The sequence below is a fragment of the Panulirus ornatus genome, chromosome 66 (genome assembly GCF_036320965.1).
Source record: "Panulirus ornatus isolate Po-2019 chromosome 66, ASM3632096v1, whole genome shotgun sequence".
Taxonomy (NCBI): Eukaryota; Metazoa; Arthropoda; class Malacostraca; order Decapoda; family Palinuridae; genus Panulirus; species Panulirus ornatus.
Window position 1 is genome coordinate 24,771,164 of NC_092289.1, and position 15,598 is coordinate 24,786,761.

A 15,598-nucleotide genomic window follows, 5' to 3' on the forward strand; every position below is an offset into this window, starting at 1 on the left:
CCTACCAACTACTACCTAGCCAGCTTACAAGGGTAACCAAACAGACTTTAAAGTTGGCCTGAGATGTGGTAGATGAAATTCAAATTGAGCAAATGTAAAATAATTTGGGTGGTACAGTGCTTAAGATGACCTCAGTGTGATTATTACCTTGCTGAAAATAAGCTTTAGGATTCTATGTGAGAAGAACTAGGGAGTCTACATCAACTCTAACCTGTTGCCAGAGTCCCATATTAGGAGAACAGTTAAGGAGGCAAACTCTGCTGGCAAATATCTGGATAGCTTTATAGTATATGGATAAGGAAATGTTTAGCAAGCCATTGATATCCTACTAAAGGTTAAACTAGAGTATGTTTCTCAGGTTTGGTCATCACACCTATTGAAGCACAAAGAGCTTATAGAGAAGATCCAGATGAGGGCAACAAAGATGGTACCAGAATTATGAGAGCTAAGTTACAGGGAGAGGATGGAGACTTTAATTTACCTACCTTGGAAGAGAGAAGAGCGAGGAGTGACCTGGTTACAACCTTTAATTTTTTATAGGTGATCAATGATGTGGACAGTGAACAGTTCTCTGAGAGGTGTAGGGATATAGCAACCAAAAGACACATGAAATTATCTAAAACTTTTTAGTTAGGACTTAAAGAAATACGTAATTAGTATAAAGTGGGTGAGTGGAACAAAGTGATTATAGACATGGTTAATGCCGACATTATACATAAATTTACACACACACATGGTGTAGGGCTTAACGTTGCTGACCATGAGTCAACATGGGCCAGCCTAGGATCGACCCACATGGCTTCGAATCCTGGGCATGGCAGTCAGCTTACACCTAATTCAGATGATTATCCTCCCATTGTGGATGGTCGATAAATATGTACCTGCTTAAGCTGAGGTGTATGAGTGTATGCATACATTCAGAGGAGCAGACATATTACATATGTACAAGGTTAAGAGATGAGCAACATGAGTGTAAACCTTTGTCCCCCTAAAACACACACACATGCTTACTAAAATTGAATATAATGACTAAGGACATGGTAAATGCAGACAGAGTATGTAAATATAAGAAGTAGTATGATAGTAGAGAATGTTCAAGAGATAGGGCCCCATAAGCATAAAACTCCCTCCCCTTATAGTACAAATAGGTAATAATTATATACTCAAATGAGGGAAGAGAAAACTGAAAAGGATTGCATCAGCTTACAAGGGGACCTGAATAGCATCCACAGTATTGTCTGAAGTATGGTTGATGAAATTCAACCCAAGCAAATGTAAAGTAATGATGTTGAGACAAAACAAAAGATAGCCTGTGTCATTATTATCTAGCAGGAAGTAAGGTTCAGGATTTTGCATGTGAGAAGGACTTAGGGTCAACATTGTCCCTAACTTGTTACCAGAATCCCACATTAGGAGAATAGTTAGGAAGACAAAACATCTGCTGGCAAATATTAGAATAGCTTAAAAGTATAATAAGGAAATATTTCACAAGCTATTCATATCCTACATAAGGGCAAAATTAGAAAATGCTTCTCAGGCTTGGTCACTGCACTTAAAGAAGCACAAAGAGCTCAGAGAGGAGGACAACAAAGAATTGAAAAAGGTGAATTACAGGAAAAGTCTAGAGGCTTTCAATTTACCTACCTTGGAAGAGAGAAGAGTGATGGGAGACCTAATCACAATCATTATGATTTTAAAAAGGATGTGATGAGGACAGTGAAACAGATTTTGAGAGATATAGTGATAGAGCAACCAGAGGACTTAGGAGGTCATGGGTAATACAGATAGTATAACTGAATTTAAGGGGTAGAGTGATAGAGAATGTTCAAGAGACTGATGCCCCACAATGTAAAACTCCCTCCCCATATAGTACAAACCAGTAATTAGAAATGGGTAATCACACATACAGAGCTCAAGTTTTGGTAAACATGAAGCACTATACCATGCCATGCAGTTAGAACATCATCTTTCACAAAACAGAAATTCTCATTCACCCTATTAACCAGTGACAAAAAAAAAAAAAAAATCTCGTGCACCTAATCATCACCTTGAAATAATTAGCCTTTCTCACTCAATTAAAAGTCAGCCATTCAAGGCACTCATGACATTGCCCCGACATCACAAACAGCATGAATCCCACAAACAAAGTCCCAGAACACACAATGACACCACTTTCATTCAGGTAAAAAGAGTGCCACATTATCCTCTACAAACAGTATATCTGCTTTTCAGTAATTATGCCTTGCCTCCAAATTGCCCATTGCTTCAAAAGTAGACATAACAAGACTACAAACTTCCCTAAACAGGACACTTTGAATAGCCACCAACTGCTTAGCAACTACAAGCATTCAACACCTGCACAACAAAACAAAAGGACTTCCAATACAACATCATTTTAACAGACTGGGCTCCCAGTTCCATACCTAGCCTCACACATCAACTACCTGTATTCACAGATTCCTTCAACCCCAACAAATACCACCTTGATGAATCATTTACACCAAGTTCCGACAGCTTCAAACTACTATCCCTGCAACCCAGCTTTGAAATCCAGTTCATCAGATACACACTCGTCTTGAAATGTATTCTTCAGACAAACTGAGTCACACTAGTGTCTAAGCACTCCTAGATAATGCCCATCCCTTCAGGGACACAAACACTAGTTCAACTTTTCTAATGATAATTCCTAGTGCCCAGGGTGCAACTTCCACTCTGAAGACCCCTAACACGTATTTCTCATTTGCCCTGTACATACCCTGTCCAGGTAAATGTACGTTTTGATTCTTCTTTACCATTTATCCTGACCAGTGGATGTGTCTGACTTCTTGAGCTCATAAAAGAGGTCCTAGTGTTACAGGGTTCAAAGTATATATGCTATACATTTATACATGTATAATCACTGGATCACTTTTTATGGGATTCGAGCAGCTTCAAGGCTGAGCTGCAATGAGAAGCAAGGAAATGATGGAATCCTTTGGTCTTGAAGTTTGTGATATCAGAAAACATTTCATGCCCTTGTTTGTATACAGAGATTTTAAATTCATTGTGTATAGTTTCTTAATTTTATTTTGTGTACAGTTGATATTTTCTTGAGTAATTCTAATAAGTTACTAGATATCTTCAGTGCAGTTGTGGAGTGACTTTTGATTAATTTTGGGGGTCTGGAATTCCTGATCTCCATTATTCACTCTGAATTTTACTTCTCACACAAGGACTTATAGTATCATTCATACAACAAGTAATCCACCGTATTAGTTGTCAGACCAGTATTAAAGCCATTTGTCTTTACAGATGCATGACTAACATCATTCATTTATATGTTCTTGTGATTTCTATACTCCTTTTCTGTCCCATCCTGCTTTGTGCGTTATATAAACTCCATTCTTCTTTATTGATTTTAACAATTATTGAAAAAATGTGTGCATTATATACTATGTGTATTGTTTGTACTTCATCTTTATCCTATCCACATGTGCCTGATAGTTACTATGCTCTTGTAGTGGATCCTTGATTTTTTACCAGTTTGGGAAAATTCTAAACTTTCAAGTCATGTGACGTAATGACATATAAACCCTTGGAAAAAGAAGACAGTACTCCCTACATCTTTCTCTTGCTCTCCTTTACACATTTTTCAGTGTTAGCTTCATCAGCTTTGCTCTTGTATTTCTCACTAGCTCACTAGCATCCTTTCAAAACAATATATATATTTTTTGCCTGTTGTTTGGTATACAGATGTTTTGCAAAGAAATTGGCTAAACATATTTAGCAGTTTTATTTAATCTAGAAATCAAAATGGTTTTAAATATAAATGTGCTGTACAGACATTTTTTGGGGTTAATTTCCATCACTTACTTAAGTTGGCTCGAGGTAAATCATGGGAAATAGGAAATATCACAATGTGTCTAAGGTATTTCCATAATCTCTTATGAATCCTACAGTAGGCCATTAGGATGACATGAGTCATCAGCCCTGTCTGAACTGCCTTAGGAGCAAGTTGTAGGTATATACAACTGGGTGTATCCACGGAAAATTTCCGAAAGATTTAGAGTAATTTTTGTATTAAAAGTTAACAAATGTAATAGAATAATAAACTGTGATATGAAAGTACATGTACGAGTTTCAGTGTCATTTTAAGGTGCTGTAGATAATGAAAGTTTGAAATTCAGTAAATTCATCTAAACATAGGTTTTGAGAATGAAATGGTTCTAAGACACTTTTTTTCTCTGCAGCACTGAAAAGGTTAAATTGGATAGTTATGTCCATAATGGCATTTTTCTAATATATGCATACTTAGTTGTGTTCAGATAGGTGTAAACTTTCATATTCTTGGTGACTGTTGATACAAGTGAAGTAATTCATATGATTCAGTGCATTTACAGTAATATTGAATACTTTTGATATTGCAAGGAGACATCATGGCTCATAGTTGGTGTTCTGACGTTATTTTAGACAGTTGGTGTGTTACACTTACTCCTGCATTAGTGGAAAGATGACTTTTTATCTGATGGTGGCATATTTCAGATGTATGCTTTAGATTTTTAGGAAGAATCCATGAAAGTTAAACTGAAATTATCATTCAGGTAATGTTTTTTGTGGCAATACTTGTATAACATAACCATATTTTAGTCTTGTTTGATATTCTAATATTAAGCTACTTGAATGAAATATTCACTGATAGTTTTGTTATATCACTTTAGGGTTGAATTCATGCATTACATAGTGAACTGGGAGGCATTGCTCTAACACTGTATTTTGTTAGATATCTTTCCATAACCTGCTACTTCTCAAATACTTAAGTAGATATCTTTTGTGATTAGCACTGGTTCCAGAACACTTAGTTGACTGCATTTTGATTGGATTTCTTTATTCAATTTTTCAGTTGTCAGCTGACTATTTCTTTGATATAATCACTGAGATATGTTCCTCAGACTTATGACACATTCACTGTTGTTAAAGAAACTGGACTGAAGCCCATTTGTTGTTGTAATGATAGTCTTTACTGCACCTGAAAGTGATTCCAGGGTATTGGGTATTTTTGGTGTGGCACAGTTGAGGTACCATAGGAGTATTCTTTCTCCCCTATCCCCAGGGATAATATATATATATATATATATATATATATATATATATATATATATATATATATATATATATATATATATCTGGGAGTGGATCTGGCAGCGGATGGAACCATGGAAGCGAAAGTGGATCATAGGGTGGGGGAGGGGGCAAAAATCCTGGGAGCCTTGAAGAATGTGTGGAAGTCGAGAACATTATCTCGGAAAGCAAAAATGGGTATGTTTGAAGGAACAGTGGTTCCAACAATGTTGTACGGTTGCGAGGCGTGGGCTATGGATAGACTTGTGCGCAGGAGGGTGGATGTGCTGGAAATGAGATGTTTGAGGACAATGTGTGGTGTGAGGTGGTTTGATCGAGTAAGTAATGTAAGGGTAAGAGAGATGTGTGGAAATAAAAAGAGCGTGGTTGAGAGAGCAGAAGAGGGTGTTTTGAAATGGTTTGGGCACATGGAGAGAATGAGTGAGGAAAGATTGACCAAGAGGATATATGTGTCGGAGGTGGAGGGAACGAGGAGAAGTGGGAGACCAAATTGGAGGTGGAAAGATGGAGTGAAAAAGATTTTGTGTGATCGGGGCCTGAACATGCAGGAGGGGGAAAGGAGGGCAAGGAATAGAGTGAATTGGATCGATGTGGTATATCGGGGTTAACGTGCTGTCAGTGGATTGAATCAGGGCATGTGAAGCGTCTGGGGTAAACCATGGAAAGCTGTGTAGGTATGTATATTTGTGTGTGTGGACGTGTATGTATATACATGTGTATGGGGGTGGGTTGGGCCATTTCTTTCGTCTGTTTCCTTGCGCTACCTCGCAAATGCGGGAGACAGCGACAAAGCAAAAATATATATATATATATATATATATATATATATATATATATATATATATATATATATATATATATAAATTTTTTTTTTTTTATTTTGCTTTGTCGCTGTCTCCCGCGTTAGCCAGGTAGCGCAAGAAAACAGACAAAAGAATAGCCCAACCCACCCACATACACATGTATATACATACACATCCACACATGCAAGTATACATACCTATACATCTCAATGTATACATATATATATACACACAGACATATACATATATACACATGTACATAATTCATACTGTCTGCCTTTATTCATTCCCATCGCCACCTCACCACACATGGAATAACAAACCCCTCCCCCTCATGTGTGCGAGGTAGTGCTAGGAAAAGACGACAAAGACCCCATTCATTCACACTCAGTCTCTAGCTGTCATGTAATAATGCACTGAAACCACAGCTCCCTCTCCACATCCAGGCCCCACAGAACTTTCCATGGTTTACCCTAGATGCTTCACATGCCCTGGTTGAATCCATTGACAGCACGTCGACCCCGGTATATCACATGGTTCCGATTCACTCTATTCCTTGCACGACTTTCACCCTCCTGCATGTTCAGGCCCCGATCACTCAAAATCTTTTTCACTCCATCTTTCCACCTCCAATTTGGTCTCCCACTTCTCGTTCCCTCCACCTCTGACACATTTATCCTCTTGGTCAATCTTTCCTCACTCATTCTCTCCATGTGACCAAACCATTTCAAAACACCCTCTTCTGCTCTCTCAACCACACACTTTTTTATTATCACACATCTCTCTTACCCTATTATTACTTACTTGATCAAACCACCTCACCCCACATATTGTCCTCAAACATCTCATTTCCAGCACATCCACCCTCCTGCGCACAACTCTATCCATAGCTCACGCCTCGCAACCATACAACATTGTTGGAACCACTATTCCTTCAAACATACCCATTTTTGCTTTCTGAGATAACGTTCTCGACTTCCACACATTCCTCAAGGCTCCCAAAATTTTTGCCCCTTCCCCCACCCTACGATTTACATCCGCTTCCATGGGTTTCATTCGCTGCCAAATCCACTCCCAGATATCTAAAACACTTTACTTCCTCCAGTTTTTCTCCATTCAAACTTACCTCCCAATTGACTTGACCCTCAACCCTACTGTACCTAATAACCTTGCTCTTATTCACATTTACTCTCAACTTTCTTCTTTCACACACTTTACCAAATTCAGTCACCAGCTTCTGCAGTTTCTCACATGAATCAGCCACCAGCGCTGTATCATCAGCGAACAACAACTGACTCACTTCCGAAGCTCTCTCATCCACAACAGACTGCATACTTGCCCCTCTTTCCAAAACTCTTGAATTCACCTCCCTAACATCCCCATCTATAAACATATTAAACTACCATGGAGACATCACACACCCCTGCCGCAAACCTTCATTCACTGAGAACCAATCACTTTCCTCTCTTTCTACACACACACAAGCCTTACATCCTCGATAAAAACTTTTCACTGCTCCTAACAACTTGCCTCCCACACCATATATTCTTAATAACTTCCACAGAGCATCCCTATCAACTCTATCATATGCCTTCTCCAGATCCATAAATGCCACATACAAATCCATTTGCTTTTCTAAGTATTTCTCACATACATTCTTCAAGGCAAACACCTGATCCACACATCCCCTACCACTTCTGAAACTACACTGCTCTTCCCCAATCTGATGCTCTGTACATGCCTTCACCCTCTCAATCAATACCCTCCCATATAATTTACCAGGAATACTCAACAAACTTATATCTCTGTAATTTGAGCACTCACTCTTATCCCCTTTGCCTTTGTACAATGGCACTATGCAAGCATTCCGCCAATCCTCAGGCACTTCACTATGAATCATACATACATTAAATAACCTTACCAACTAGTCAACAATACAGTCACCCCCTTTTTTTAATAAATTACACTGCAATACCTTTAAACCCGCTGCCTTGCCGGCTTTCATCTTCCACAATGCTTTTACTACCTCTTCTCTATTTACCAAATCATTTTCCGTAACCCTCTCACTTTGCACACCACCTCGACCAAAACACCCTGTATCTGCCACTCTACCATCAAACACATTCAGCAAACCTTCAAAATACTCACTCCATCTCCTCCTTAAATCACCACAACTTGTTATCACCTCCCCATTAGCCCCCTTCACTGAAGTTCCCATTTGTTCCCTTGTCTTATGCACTTTATTTACCTTCTTCCAGAACATCTTTTTATTCTCCCTAAAATTTAAAGACACTCTCTCACCCCATCTCTTATTTGCCCTCTTTTTCACCTCTAGCACCTTTCTCTTGACCTCCTGCCTCTTTCTTTTATACATCTCCCACTCTTTTGCATTATTTCCCTGCAAAAATCGTCCAAATGCCTCTCTTTTCTCTCACTAATAATCTTACTTCTTCATCCCACCACTCGCTACCCTTTCTAATCTGCCCACCTCCCACGCTTATCATGCCACAAGCATCTTTTGCGCAAGCCATCACTGCTTCCCTAAATACATCCCATTCCTCCCCCACTCCCCTTACCTCCTTTGTTCTCAACTTTTCCCATTCTGCACTCAGTCTCTCCTGGTACTTCCTCACACAAGTCTCCTTCCCAAGTCACTTACTCTCACCACTCTCTTCACCCCAACATTCTCTCTTCTTTTCTGAAAACTTCTACAAATCTTCACCTTCGCCTCCACAAGATAATGATCAGACATCCCTCCAGTTGCACCTCTCAGCACATTAACATCCAAAAGTCTCTCTTTCGCGCGCCTATCAATTAACACGTAATCCAATAACGCTCTCTGACCATCTCTCCTACTTACATACGTATACTTATGTATATCTCTTTTTAAACCAGGTATTCCCAATCACCAGTCCTTTTTCAGCACAGAAATCTACAAGCTCTTCACCATTTCCATTAACAACACTGAACACCCCATGTATACCAATTATTCCCTCAACTGCCACATTACTAACCTTTGCATTCAAATCACCCATCACTATAACCTGCTCTCGTGCATCAAAACCACTAACACACTCATTCAGCTGCTCCCAAAACACTTGCCTCTCATGATCTTTCTTCTCATGCCCAGGTGCATATGCACCAATAATCACCCATCTCTCTCCATCAACTTTCAGTTTTACCCATATCAATCTAGAGTTTACTTTCTTACACTCTGTCACATACTCCTAACACCCCTGTTTCAAGAGTAGTGCTACTCCTTCCCTTGCTCTTGTCCTCTCACTAACCCCTGACTTTACTCCCAAGACATTCCCAAACCACTCTTCTCCTTTACCTTTGAGCTTCGTTTCACTCAGAGCCAAAACATCCAGGTTCCTTTCCTCAAACATACTACCTATCTCTCCTTTTTTCTCATCTTGGTTACATCCACACACATTTAGGTACCCCAATCTGAACCTTCGAGGAGGATGAGCACTCCCCGCGTGACTCCTTCTTCTGTTTCCCCTTTAAGAAAGTTAAAATACAAGGAGGGGAGGGTTTCTAGCCCCCCGCTCCCGTCCCCTTTAGTCGCCTTCTACGACACGTGAGGAATGCGTGGAAAGTATTCTTTCTCCCCTATCCCCAGGGATATATATATATATATATATATATATATATATATATATATATATATATATATATATATATATATTGGGGAAGAGCAGTGTGGTTTCAGAAGTGGTAGAGGATGTGTGGATCAGCTGTTTGCTTTGAAGAATGTATGCGAGAAATACTTAGAAAAACAAATGGATTTGTATGTAGTGGATCATAGGGTGGGGGAGGGGGCGAAAATTCTGGGAGCCTTGAAGAATGTTTGGAAGTCGAGAACATTATCTAGGAAAGCAAAAATGGGTATGTTTGAAGGAATAGTGATTCCAACAATGTTGTATGGTTGCGAGGCGTGGGCTATGGATAGAGTTGTGCGCAGGAGGGTGGATGTGCTGGAAATGAGATGTTTGAGGACAATATGTGGTGTGAGGTGGTTTGATCGATTAAGTAATGTAAGGGTGAGAGAGATGTGTGGAAATAAAAAGAGCGTGGTTGAGAGAGCAGAAGAGGGTGTTTTGAAATGGTTTGTTCACATGGAGAGAATGAGTGGGGAAAGATTGACCAAGAGGATATATGTGTCAGAGGTGGAGGGAACGAGAAGTGGGAGACCAAATTGGAGGTGGAAAGATGGAGTGAAAAAGATTTTGAGTGATCGGGGCCTGAACATGCAGGAGGGTGAACGGCGTACAAGGAATAGAGTGAATTGGAACGATGTGGTATACCGGGGTCGATGTGCTGTCAATGGATTGAACCAGGGCATGTGAAGCGTCTGGGGTAAACCATGCAAAGTGTGTGGGGCCTGGATGTGGAAAGGGAGCTGTTATATATATATATATATATATATATATATATATATATATATATATATATATATATATATATATATATATATATATATATATAAGTGGACCAGGCAGTATGATACAGTTGTTAAATTGATGAGAACTACTATTGACGTTTGTGTAAATAAATTATACATTTCCCTTTTCCATAGCCAGAGGTTGAACCATTATGTGACATTCATTTTTTCATTTCATTTCAAGCTAGAAGTTTCAGTTTTCTAAATTATTTCTTACATTTTTCATATGTATATATATGTATATGTGTGTGTATATATATATATATATATATATATATATATATATATATATATATATATATATATATATATATTATCCCTGGGGATAGGGGTGAAAGAATACTTCCCACGCATTACTTGCGTGTCATAGAAAGCGACTAGAGGGGATGGGAGCGGGGGGCCAGAAATCCTCCCCTCCTTGTATTTTTTAACTTTCTAAAATGGGAAACAGAAGAAGGAGTCACGCGGGGAGTGCTCATCCTCCTCGAAGGCTCAAACTGGGGTGTCTAAATGTGTGTGGATGTAACCAAGATGTGAAAAAAGGAGAGATAGGTAGTATGTTTGAGGAAAGGAACCTGGATGTTTTGGCTCTGAGTGAAACGAAGCTCAAGGGTAAAGGGGAAGAGTGGTTTGGGAATGTCTTGGGAGTAAATTCAGGGGTTGGTGAGAGGACAAGAGCAAGGGAAGGAGTAGCAGTACTCCTGAAACAGGAGTTGTGGGAGTATGTGATAGAATGTAAGAAAGTAAATTCTCGATTAATATGGGTAAAACTGAAAGTTGATGGAGAGAGATGGGTGATTATTGGTGCATATGCACCTGGGCATGAGAAGAAAGATCATGAGAGGCAAGTGTTTTGGGAGCAGCTGAATGAGTGTGTTAGTGGTTTTGATGCACGAGACCGGGTTATAGTGATGGGTGATTTGAATGCAAAGGTTAGTAATGTGGCAGTTGAGGGAATAATTGGTATACATGGGGTGTTCACTGTTGTAAATGGAAATGGTGAAGAGCTTGTAGATTTCTGTGCTGAAAAAGGACTGGTGATTGGGAATACCTGGTTTAAAAAGCGAGATATACATAAGTATACGTATGTAAGTAGGAGAGATGGCCAGAGAGCGTCATTGGATTACGTGTTAATTGACAGGCGCGCGAAAGAGAGACTTTTGAATGTTAATGTGCTGAGAGGTGCAACTGGAGGGATGTCTGATCATTATCTTGTGGAGGCCTAGGTGAAGATTTGTATGGGTTTTCAGAAAAGAAGAGTGAATGTTGGGGTGAAGAGGGTGGTAAGAGTAAGTGAGCTTGGAAAGGAGACTTGTGTGAGGAAGTACCAGGAGAGACTGAGTACAGAATGGAAAAAGGTGAGAACAATGGAAGTAAGGAGAGTGGGGGAGGAATGGGATGTATTTAGGGAATCAGTGATGGATTGCGCAAAAGATGCTTGTGGCATGAAAAGAGTGGGAGGTGGGTTGATTAGAAAGGGCAGTGAGTGGTGGGATGAAGAAGTAAAATTATTAGTGAAAGAGAAGAGAGAGGCATTTGGACGATTTTTGCAGGGAAAAAATGCAATTGAGTGTGAGATGTATAAAAGAAAGAGACAGGAGGTCAAGAGAAAGGTGCAAGAGGTGAAAAAGAGGGCAAATGAGAGTTGGGGTGAGAGAGTATCATTAAATTTTAGGGAGAATAAAAAGATGTTCTGGAAAGAGGTAAATAAAGTGCGTAAGACAAGGGAGCAAAGGGGAACTTTAGTGAAGGGCGCAAATGGGGAGGTGATAACAAGTAGTGGTGATGTGAGAAGGAGATGGAGTGAGTATTTTGAAGGTGTTTTGAATGTGTTTGATGATAGAGTGGCAGATATAGGGTGTTTTGGTCGAGGTGGTGTGCAAAGTGAGAGGGTTAAGGAAAATGATTTGGTAAACAGAGAAGAGGTAGTAAAGGCTTTGCGGAAGATGAAAGCCGGCAAGGCAGCAGGTTTGGATGGTATTGCAGTGGAATTTATTAAAAAAAGGGGGTGACTGTATTATTGACTGGTTGGTAAGGTTATTTAATGTATGTATGACTCATGGTGAGGTGCCTGAGGATTGGCGGAATGCGTGCATAGTGCCATTGAACAAAGGCAAAGGGGATAAGAGTGAGTGCTCAAATTACAGAGGTATAAGTTTGTTGAGTATTCCTGGTAAATTATATGGGAGGGTATTGATTGAGAGGGTGAAGGCATGTACAGAGCATCAGATTGGGGAAGAGCAGTGTGGTTTCAGAAGTGGTAGAGGATGTGTGGATCAGGTGTTTGCTTTGAAGAATGTATATGAGAAATACTTAGAAAAGCAAATGGATTTGTATGTAGCATTTATGGATCTGGAGAAGGCATATGATAGAGAGGATAGAGATGCTCTGTGGAAGGTATTAAGAATATATGGTGTGGGAGGCAAGTTGTTAGAAGCAGTGAAAAGTTTTTATCGAGGATGTAAGGCATGTGTACGTGTAGGAAGAGAGGAAAGTGATTGGTTCTCAGTGAATGTAGTTTTGCGGCAGGGATGTGTGATGTCTCCATGGTTGTTTAATTTGTTTATGGATGGGGTTGTTAGGGAGGTGAATGCAAGAGTTTTGGAAAGAGGGGCAAGTATGAAGTCTGTTGTGGATGAGAGAGCTTGGGAAGTGAGTCAGTTGTTGTTCGATGATGATACAGCGCTGGTGGCTGATTCATGTGAGAAACTGCAGAAGCTGGTGACTGAGTTTGGTAAAGTGTGTGAAAGAAGAAAGTTAAGAGTAAATGTGAATAAGAGCAAGGTAATTAGGTACAGTAGGGTTGAGGGTCAAGTCAATTGGGAGGTAAGTTTGAATGGAGAAAAACTGGAGGAAGTAAAGTGTTTTAGATATCTGGGAGTGGATCTGGCAGCGGATGGAACCATGGAAGCGGAAGTGGATCATAGGGTGGGGGAGGGGGCGAAAATTCTGGGAGCCTTGAAGAATGTGTGGAAGTCGAGAACATTATCTCGGAAAGCAAAAATGGGTATGTTTGAAGGAATAGTGGTTCCAACAGTGTTGTATGGTTGCGAGGCGTGGGCTATGTTTCACCTCCCTAACAACCCCATCCATAAACAAATTAAACAACCATGGAGACATCACACACCCCTGCCGCAAACCTACATTCACTGAGAACCAATCACTTTCCTCTCTTCCTACACGTACACATGCCTTACATCCTCGATAAAAACTTTTCACTGCTTCTAACAACTTGCCTCCCACACCATATATTCTTAATACCTTCCACAGAGCATCTCTATCAACTCTATCATATGCCTTCTCCAGATCCATAAATGCTACATACAAATCCATTTGCTTTTCTAAGTATTTCTCACATACATTCGTCAAAGCAAACACCTGATCCACACATCCTCTACCACTTCTGAAACCACACTGCTCTTCCCCAATCTGATGCTCTGTACATGCCTTGACCCTCTCAATCAATACCCTCCCATATAATTTACCAGGAATACTCAACAAACTTATACCTCTGTAATTTGAGCACTCACTCTTATCCCCTTTGCCTTTGTACAATGGCACTATGCACGCATTCCGCCAATCCTCAAGCACCTCACCATGAGTCATTCATACATTAAATAACCTTACCAACCAGTCAATAATACAGTCACCCCCTTTTTTTAATAAATTCCACTGCAATACCATCCAAACCTGCTGCCTTGCCGGCTTTCATCTTCCGCAAAGCTTTTACTACCTCTTCTCTGTTTACCAAATCATTTTCCCTAACCCTCTCACTTTGCACACCACCTCGACCAAAACACCCTATATCTGCCACTCTATCATCAAACACATTCAACAAACCTTCAAAATACTCACTCCATCCCCTTCTCACATCACCACTATTTGTTATCACCTCCCCATTTGCGCCCTTCACTGAAGTTCACATTTGCTCCCTTGTCTTACGCACTTTATTTACCTCCTTCCAGAACATCTTTTTATTCTCCCTAAAATTTAATGATACTCTCTCACCCCAACTCTCATTTGCCCTCTTTTTCACCTCTTGCACCTTTCTCTTGACCTCCTGTCTCTTTCTTTTATACATCTCCCACTCAATTGCATTTTTTCCCTGCAAAAGTCGTCCAAATATATATATATATATATATATATATATATATATATATATATATATATATATATATATATATATATATATATATATATTCTTTTTCTTTTAAACTATTCGCCATTTCCCGCGTTAGCGAGGTAGCGTTAAGAACTGAGGACTGGGCCTTTTTTGGAATATCCTCACCTGGCCCCCTCTGTTCCTTCTTTTGGAAAATTTAAAAAAAAAACGAGGGTTGGATTTCCAGCCCCCCGCTCCCTCCCCTTTTAGTCGCCTTCTACGACACGCAGGGAGTACGTGGGAAGTATTCTTAATCCCCTATCCCCAGGGATATATATATATATATATATATATATATATATATATATATATATATATATATATATATATATATATGGAATTTAGACAAAAGAAGAATATCTTGAAATCATTATAATAAACAAGCTTTGCTGAATGTTAAGGTGTTGTTAGTGGTGTTTGGGGTTGGGTGCAGAGCCGTGCAGCCAGCAAGTACAGGCGTCACCGGTGAGGAGGCTCATAAGAGCTTGTATTTCACCACTGTGCACCCGTGATTGCATGACTCACATCGTTTATTTTGTATATATCATTTTCAAGATGACTGACTTGTTAACATGTTCTTATTTCCTTTGCGAAAGCATCTGTGATTACTGGAAAATTGGGTCATGGGTCATAAGCGTCACAGTGCAGTGTCTTCTGAGAAAATGCCTAGAATGAGAATGGGCGGTTATTGTTAAGAGCAAACCTGAGAGTGGTCGCTTAGTGCCCCTTTACTTGGTAGGTCAGAAAATGTGTCAATAGTCACAGTGATTCTCCAGTGAAGTAAAGTTGATTTTTTTCGTTACAGTTTTGTTTGAAAATGATTTTACACTGACACACTACTGATTTTTTTTCTTTTTGTCGCAAGAACGTTGAATTTAATATGCATTCTTACTCCATTCTGAGGACGGTGGCGTTAAAGAGGATACAGAGTGCATAGTGGTTTAGGGAGTGGGACTCACTGATTGAATTAGATTAAAAGTTAGATAATGAGAAAAATACTAATAGGGATTGAGCAAAATCGAATGAATAATCAAACGATTTACATAGTGAACTGTTTACAAAGGCTCA

At 39.6% G+C, this 15,598-nt stretch overlaps 1 protein-coding gene across 6 annotated transcripts in view; it reads left to right on the forward strand.

The window, feature by feature from the left end:
- The window catches only part of LOC139746697 (guanine nucleotide exchange factor DBS-like), a 542,611-nt gene that overhangs the window by 291,259 nt on the left and 235,754 nt on the right, over positions 1-15,598 (forward strand). The window lies entirely within an intron of this gene.